This window comes from Mustela lutreola, chromosome 3, assembly GCF_030435805.1.
Source record: "Mustela lutreola isolate mMusLut2 chromosome 3, mMusLut2.pri, whole genome shotgun sequence".
In the NCBI taxonomy this organism is placed as follows: domain Eukaryota; kingdom Metazoa; phylum Chordata; class Mammalia; order Carnivora; family Mustelidae; genus Mustela; species Mustela lutreola.
This window is the reverse complement of record NC_081292.1, coordinates 24,198,251-24,206,527: the sequence shown is the minus strand read 5'-3', so window position 1 is coordinate 24,206,527 and position 8,277 is coordinate 24,198,251. Positions and strand designations below refer to the sequence as shown.

Here is an 8,277-nt window from a genome sequence, read left to right as displayed (position 1 = left end):
AGTTGTACTTTAGTAAAATTTAACAAAATGGACTGCTAGAATAATAATGGTGAAAAAGGCATATAGGGCGCCTGGGGGGCTCAGTCAGTTAAGCATCTGCCTTCGGCTCAGGTCACGATCTTGGGGTCCTGGGATGGAGCCCCACATCGGGCTCTCTGCTCAGCGGGGAGCCTGAATCTCCCTGACCTGGCTTGTGCTCTCTGAGGCGTGCCACGCGCTCCCTCTCTCACTCTCTCAAATAAATAAATAACCTTTAAAAAAAGACATGCAAAAAACAAGTCTAGATTTTTTAGATCCAGTAGGCATAAAATTGCTCTGCAAAGCTTCTATAGTTGTTTCCAAATATTTAGTCTTAATTTTTATATTGATATTGTTATAGACCAAAAAAAGTTTGCAGGCAACACCTACTTTAAAACCACCTTTTGATTAGAATAATAAAAGAGTACTAAAATCGTATTATGCAACATGTTATATAACATAGAAAATTCAGATCAAATTTTAAATAAGGAGGTAAATTATACAACCAACCATCTAAAGAGAGTTGTCCCGACAGCAGTATTGTTGAGCTCTTACTAAAATAAAGCTCTCTATACTGAAGTCCGTACTGCCATACGGCCATCTAATTTACAATAAGTCAGTAGCCATGTTTTAATCAAAATAATATTTCAAAAATAATATTTCAATTTAATTTCTCAATTCTTGTAAGTTTCATACTCATTCATGAATATGTATTTTGTACAGACTGAATAAATACAGCAAAAAGAAGAAACATTGAAATGGTTAAAAAATTCCAGTCTATGAAATAGAATCAGAAAACCAAACTCTCTCTCTCTCTCTCTCTCTTTTTTTTTTGTATATGAAAGTGGCCAAGTTCTTATAAAGCAAAGAACAAATGAATAGCTAATTGGACTTGATTAGACAAGTAAAACTGCTAAGATTTAAACTCCTCCCCAAATTCATATATTGCTTCTATTTGACTACTGATCTTAAATAATGGAAAATGTTGTACTACATTGTGCTCCTACTTATCTCCAAAGAGAATCAATAAGCCATGGTGATTAGCAACATTTCAGTTGGTGGCATATTAAAGTACATTGCGACCTTTACCAATATTAAAACATTAATGATAATAATTGAAACATTATGTTTATTTGTCTCCGGGCTTCTGGCAACACCACTTGCAGCCGCAGTTAAGGCATTAGAGGAAATATAATTAAATTTCTCCATTGAGAAACCTCTCCAGGAATGCTAATGATGTGTTTCAACATGTTATTTATTCTACATAATAATTCCTCATGAAGTTTAATGATAGCTGCCTTTATACATAATAACTGATAAATGTGCTTTTAAAATACAAAGAGTTAGGAAGCTGACTACTTGCAAACAACTGGAGGTTGTTAACATATACTTCCATATTTCCATTTAAAAAGGACGTGCTTTGTATGGTCATAGAGTAAGAATGGGAGGGGTTAAGGATAAGCAGAGGTCCTCCGTGTTGTGTTAGGGAGAGATAATCTGCAAACTTTTATCTAGTAATAAACAATGTCATAGTGAGAGAGAACTTGATATTTTGGGCTACAGAAAGCTCTTCACTACAGGAGATACTACTGGGCAAGCGGATGCTCAATTCTCTCAATTTTATTGTACGAAAAAAATTAAATATAGATAAGAAAATAACAGCAACATGAACAAGAGAAAACCTGTGGAGTGAAAATTTGTTAACTCCCTAGGAGGAATTCAATAACACATAAGTTAGTCTTTTTGTCAAAAGGCTGCTTCCTACTGGGCCTCCGGGGGCCGTTTGTTCATATGCCAGAGCACCTGCTATTAATTTCTTACATCCCATCTCAGAAAGAACAATTCCTCTCTGTGTCTTTCTCACCTCTTACATCATGTTCTAGGAGGAGCATCTAAAAATAAACCGAGACAGACAGTCGGGACACACGGGTTTTCGAACAAAAATTCTGCATTATTAGCCCCTCAATTTTATATTTGGAAGCGTTCAAAAGTAACTTTAGTAAAATAAAAGGTTATTAATTTGCTCAAGCCATAAAGCTAGCAGGTGGTTGGGCTGGAACACAGATTTCAATCTGTCTGATTTCAGAGCTTATTCATGTAACCAACACTCTATAACCATAGAGAAAATCTGCTTCCAAAGAATCTTCACGGTGCTCGCTTCGGCAGCACATATACAAAGAATCTTCACGTATGCTTCTTTAATTAAGCTATTTGCTAAGAGCTGGTTATAACAGTAAACATAATTTTGTTTGGCCCTTCATTTTATAGGCTAAATATGCCATTTTCTTAAGACTTCTATGAAGAATTGTTACCTTGGAAAATGGGTTTCATCCTTTTATCTCAAACAATAGACAACATCTCTAACATTCATCTCTGGATGGCATTCTCTTCATACATTCCTCTGTGAAATACTTTCTCAAAATGTTCATTTCTGATCTGCTTATTAGAGGGAAGCTTTCCAACTGGTGCACTTGTTTCTTATACGGAGACACATCAAAATTAATAGTGGAAAAGCAGATGGCTGAAGGAATCCCCCCATGAGAGGATCTCATTTTGTAGGACACACACGTGGTTGTAAAGGAATAAAATACGAGGGACAACCTCATGGCACTCTGAAATGAAAGCCAGAAACCACAGGCCAAGAAAAGGATCTTTACGCTTCCTGAAAACCATTCCCGCCCCCACCCCGCCCCCAAGGGACTGATTATACTTTTGAGTCAATCCTTCCTATCATTACTTACACCATTTGCTACTACATCTATTTATGCAACTTTGAGGTAAGTTGAAAGGATATGGAAAATTTTTTTTTTTCAATCAGATAGATTAGGAAGAGTCTCTTTATTATCAGGAAATTATTATCAGAAAAATGGATAAGCTATTTTGCTATCAAACATTTTCCTAACAAGTGGCCAAGGTTAAATACTTATAAAAGTTTTATTTGCTTTATTGTTTTTCACAAAGTAATTTCACGACAATGTTCATAAGCAAGTTTTGTTGTGTATTTTTGACCCCTCAAAATCTGAGTTGTAACACATTTGCTTCTGAAAATTAAGAATGTATTTTTTTTTCCTTCGGAAAGAATATATTTTTGGAATTTGACTTAGCAGGAAAAATTGCAATTGTAAATTTTACTATGATTTCTTTCTCCTAAAAAAAGTCTAAAAGAAATATGTGCTGTGGGTATTTAATGCCCTCAAAAGACACAATAATTTTATAATTGATTGCTTCTGATTTGGGGTTAAATAAGGCCTTCAACAATTCTGTCTTGACCTAGAATTTAACTAGAAGACAAGATACTGCAGAGGAGAGAAAACCAAATATCAGATCGTGAAACGTGGCTTTCTAAGATGCCCTGGGAAATTCCTCCCCCTAGAAAAAGGAGGTGATGATACTGGTGGTAATTGGGGAAAAGCAAACGGAGTCATAAGAGAGCTGTACAAGAATGTAGAGTTCATCCTCTAATTCTTGATTTGGTCATAAATATGTGACTTCAGGGAAAATCAGTTAACCTCCCATTAATTTTCCCTGTGATAATATACTAAAATGTTCATCTGAATTTATAGAGCCTGCATCTTTTTTACCCATTTTTGTACTTTCTTTAGCATAGTGTGCATTGATCTGTCTGATTGTGTGTATGTGTGTGTGTGTGTGTGTGTGTGTGAGTGTAAATTTCAAGGCATCAGGGGATCCTGGGCTTCGTTAGTCTAGGGGAAATGGGCAACTCCTTATAGTCATAAAAATTAATCTTGTCTATCACCCTAGATCATAAATGGAAGTATATTAAATTTTATAAATTGTGGGAAAAATATATGGAACATTAATTATATATGTAGTTAATGCCCATGACAGTATAACTGTCCATAAGAACAGATTTTTACATCTTCTATGGGAGTTGCCAGTAAATAATATATAAAATCCTTATAAAACATAGATCACATAGGAATAAATATTCTCTCATCTGATTTAGATAAAATAACAATTTTCTATGTCAATAAGAAATGCAGGACTGTTTCATTTATATGTGTGATGGAATATTACTATATATATACATAGTATTTATACTATATATATATATATATATTACTATATATATATATAAACAAACATCACTTCTTCTTTATCCATTCATCTGTTGAAGGACATCTCAGCTCTTTCCACAGTTTGGCTATTGTACACATTGTCGCTATAAACTTTGGGGTGCATGTGCCCCCTTCTTTTCACTACATCTTTGTCTTTGGGGAAAATACCTAATAGTGAAACTTCTGAGTCATAGGGAAGCTTTATTTTTAATGTCCTGAGGAATCTCCATACTGTTTTTCAGAGTGGCTATACCAGCTTATATTCCCACCATAAATGTAAGAGGGTTTCCCTTTCTCCACATCCTCAACATTTGTTTCTTAATTGTAGCTACTGTGTCTGCAGCACCCCTACAATAAGTAAGTATTTTGAGAACCATTATGCACTGCCTTTCACCCATCATCATGTCCCTTACCTACGTTCCTCTGGTCACACACGCAGAAGTTCTCATCCCTGATTGCTTTAGACAGTAAGTCCCTGTTTAGCCTCATTTCCTTTGAGTTAATCTAAAGGAACTGCTTGTTTATTTTGTGATGTTCCTAACAAGAGTTAGAGATGTGACCCACAAACCAACTTTTCATTATTTGAACAATCCTAATAACACATACAGTTGATTTAACCTCTGTCCCCCCTTTCCAATACATAAGTGCTTATATTCTGAAAAGCAAATAGAAGATTCCTTCTATGCTTTTTGTTTATGTTTCTTTATTGTTTGCAGGAGATACTATCTATGCAGCTCAAAGTGTGCATTGTCTAAGATTAAATTCAGATGTTATACTTTACTCTTCAGGTACTGACTCAGTCTTGGAGTTCAGCTGAGTGAATAAGTAACAGGAGGGCATGGAGAGCTTAATGGGACAAAACAAGTAAATCACTTGTTAAACATAATTTTCTTAACATATAAAGTATATTATTGATCCATATTTTAGATGTGTTGGTGATTCCATGGTGGTCTATGTAACATTTAATAAAAGTACAGAGTTAACAGTTTTTCAAAGGTCTCAATTTTTTATGATAATCTTGGATTGGAATCTCAATTTTGATGTAAACTTGTCAACTTGTTGTATGACCCTTAGGTGAGTAGCTTAATCTTTTAAAGACTTATTTCTTTATCTATCACACGAGGGTTTTAAGTTTCATATTCTTGTGGTTTAAAATTTCATGAACTCTGGTCCCCTGGGAACCACAAGGACTAGAGTGTTGTGTGCAGGCAGGGAGAGGCATCCTGGCAATCATTTCAGTTCCTGTAGGCAAAGAAGAAATTCTCCGATCCCACATTAGTATACAGATGGGGTTGTAGTAACTGCTTTAATACATATTTTAACATGATGTTTGTGAGAGTATGAAGATTTAAAATAAGGTTCCTGCCATGATGTTGTCTGAAGACGTCTTTACTGTTGTGTTTTTGTCTAACATCTAGGGAAGGGAGCAGTTCAAGTGACTTCTCAATGTGCTCAATATAGCTCGATTATATGTATATAAAAATCACAAATTCTAGTGTTCAATGGTTCATATTACACAGTTCTAATAGTTCTTAGGGGTTTACATATATTTGTTATTCTAATAAAATTTTGGTTACTATTTTGCTCATGCCCCTAGAATGACAATAAAATTTTGGTTTCCTCTTAATGATACTCAGGTTTATTTCTAAGATAAATAGTTTCAACATAACCTATACAATTATGCAACACTTTACTTTATACTTTATTTCAATATACAATAAACAATATTTTGATACTTTATGAAATATTTTATGTGATAATTTTGGTAATATCATAATAAGGACCATGTTCATTAATTTGTGATTACTTAAAATACATCAACACTTGTATAAAGATGCATTCAATCTACATAATCTGTAGAGGATACTATTTTTTGACTGACACAAATTATTTCAGACATTGTAAGTACCCCAAATAAGTTTATGAAAATGTTTTGCTTCCAGAAGCTATGTTTTGGAAAGATGTGCAGAGTTTGGTGATTTTGGCTTGCTTTTTGCTCCATTTGTTGGCTATTGTGTATATTTTTAATAGGAAGGTAACATATACAGTTTAACAAGAAGCTGCTGCCTCTCAGTGGGACCTCATGCTTTGCTACCTCTTTGCTACCTTTGCTATCACTTGAGCAATCTGCTACAGCAATCCTAGACTACATTCATTCTTTGCAATGCACTCCACTGTTTCACATTTTCCTATCTCACCCATGATTGTTTCTTCTTTTTCAATGCCTTTTACATCAAGGCCAACTAGAAAACTACTACCTTGAAGGTTAACCTTAAACATAATTTTCTTAGTCAAATACTGAAATCATCTAAGTAGTTTGGAATATTACAATAAAATATTATGGAATTGTAAAGAATTAGAGGCAAAATATCTGTAAGTGATGATATGGGAGATAAGAAGATTATACTGTAAAAAGCAAATTATGGCTTGTAGATACTGCTGCCCAGCCATGGTCAATCCCATCATGTTCTTCCACATCATGATGGGTGGTGAGCCCTTGAGCTGCATCTCCTTTGAGATATTTGCAGACAAAGTTCTAAAAGCAGCAGAAAACATTTGTGCTCTGCATACTGGAGAGAAAGGATTGATTATAAAGTTTCCTGCTTTCACAGGATTATTCCAGGATTTATGTGCCAGTATGGTGACTTCTTCACAAACCATAATGGCCCTGGCAGCAAGTTCATCAATGGGGAGAAATTTGATGATGAGAATTTCATCCCAAAGCATATGGGTCCTGGCATCTTGTCCATGGCAAGTGCTGGACCCAATACAAATGATTCCCAGTTTCTCATCTGTGTTGCCAAGACTGAGTGATTGGATGACAAGCATGTGGTCTTTGGCAAGGTGAAAGAGGGTGTGAATATTGTGGAAGCCTGGAGGGCTTTGGGTCTAAGAATAGCAAGACCAGTGACAAGATCACAGCTGCTGACTATGGACAAATCTAATAAATGTAACTTGTATTTTATCTTAACTTATCAGACCATTCCTTCTGAAGCTCAGGAGAGCACCCCTTCATCCCCATCTGCTGGAAATATCCTATAATCTTTGTCCTCTAGCTGCAGTTCTATGAGTTTTATATTTTTCTTATTCCCCTCCACGTCTAGCTGGATTACAGAGTTAAGTATGATGATGAAATAAAAACTGAACCAAAAAAAAGTAAATTATGTTAACCTTTATTGAAAAAAGTAAATGTACATATCCACATTTTTATATGTAAAATACTAATGAAAGCATTAACAGTACTTGGATCTGGGGTAAGATTGAAACACTTCCCTCATATACATTTTTACTTGAATATTTTGCTATATTCATATGTTACTTTTCGATTAATAATGATTTTAAAATATCCTTCACACTTTTGTTTTCTTCTCTCACTCAAGCAAAATTAATCATGACTTGCCTGTATCTTTAATTTTTAGTCTTCAGATCCTTTGTGTCTAGTACTTTAATAAGAATTTCAAGGAACTTTATACCACTTGACATATTTTTAGAGGAACATCTAAAATTTCTCATTGGACATGGAAAAAGTTGCAAAGACTTCATAAATTACTTCTTTCTTATTGATTGCAAAATTCTCTTTCTGTCTCTGGATTTAGATAATTTGACTATGTATCTAGATGTGAATGTCTTTACATTTTCCTTCTTGGAGTTTCTTAAGCTTCATGGATAAGTGGACTAATATTCTTAATCAAATCTAGCAAGTTTGAGCCATTATTTCTTCAAATGTTGTTCCTGTTTCCCTCCTGGACCTCCTTTCTTCTTTTTCTCCTCCTCCTCTTTCTTCTCCTTCTTTTTTTTTTTTTTTTTTTTTTTTTTTTGTCTTCTTCTAGAAGTTCCTTTATGCATACGTTTTTATGATTGATGTTCAAGTTTTAAATAATATCTATTGACAGCTCTGGAAATCAAAGTCCTTCCCACCCAGCAGGATTTGTTGTTGCTGCTATTTGTCTGCTTGATAGTGACTTTCCTGTACTAATTCTGCAAAGTCTAAATCCCCTGTCAATGTGGCCACTGAATTCCATGCTTGAGCATCTTGGTTATCCAATAATTTCACTGAGATATTCTTATATTCTTTGAAGCCATAAGTCTCCAGCTTTGCTGAGGGGTACTGAGTGTGTGTTCATTTAAACTTTTAACATTCTAGTGGGGAGTCTCCAAACTGCCTTAGGCATCATCTTCT

The 8,277-nt window shown here is 34.7% G+C and overlaps 1 pseudogene; it reads left to right on the top strand.

Moving 5' to 3' along the window:
- The first annotated feature begins 6,546 nt into the window (after positions 1 to 6,546).
- On the top strand, positions 6,547 to 7,042 carry LOC131828014 (peptidyl-prolyl cis-trans isomerase A-like; annotated as a pseudogene).
- The last annotated feature ends 1,235 nt before the right edge of the window (positions 7,043 to 8,277 follow it).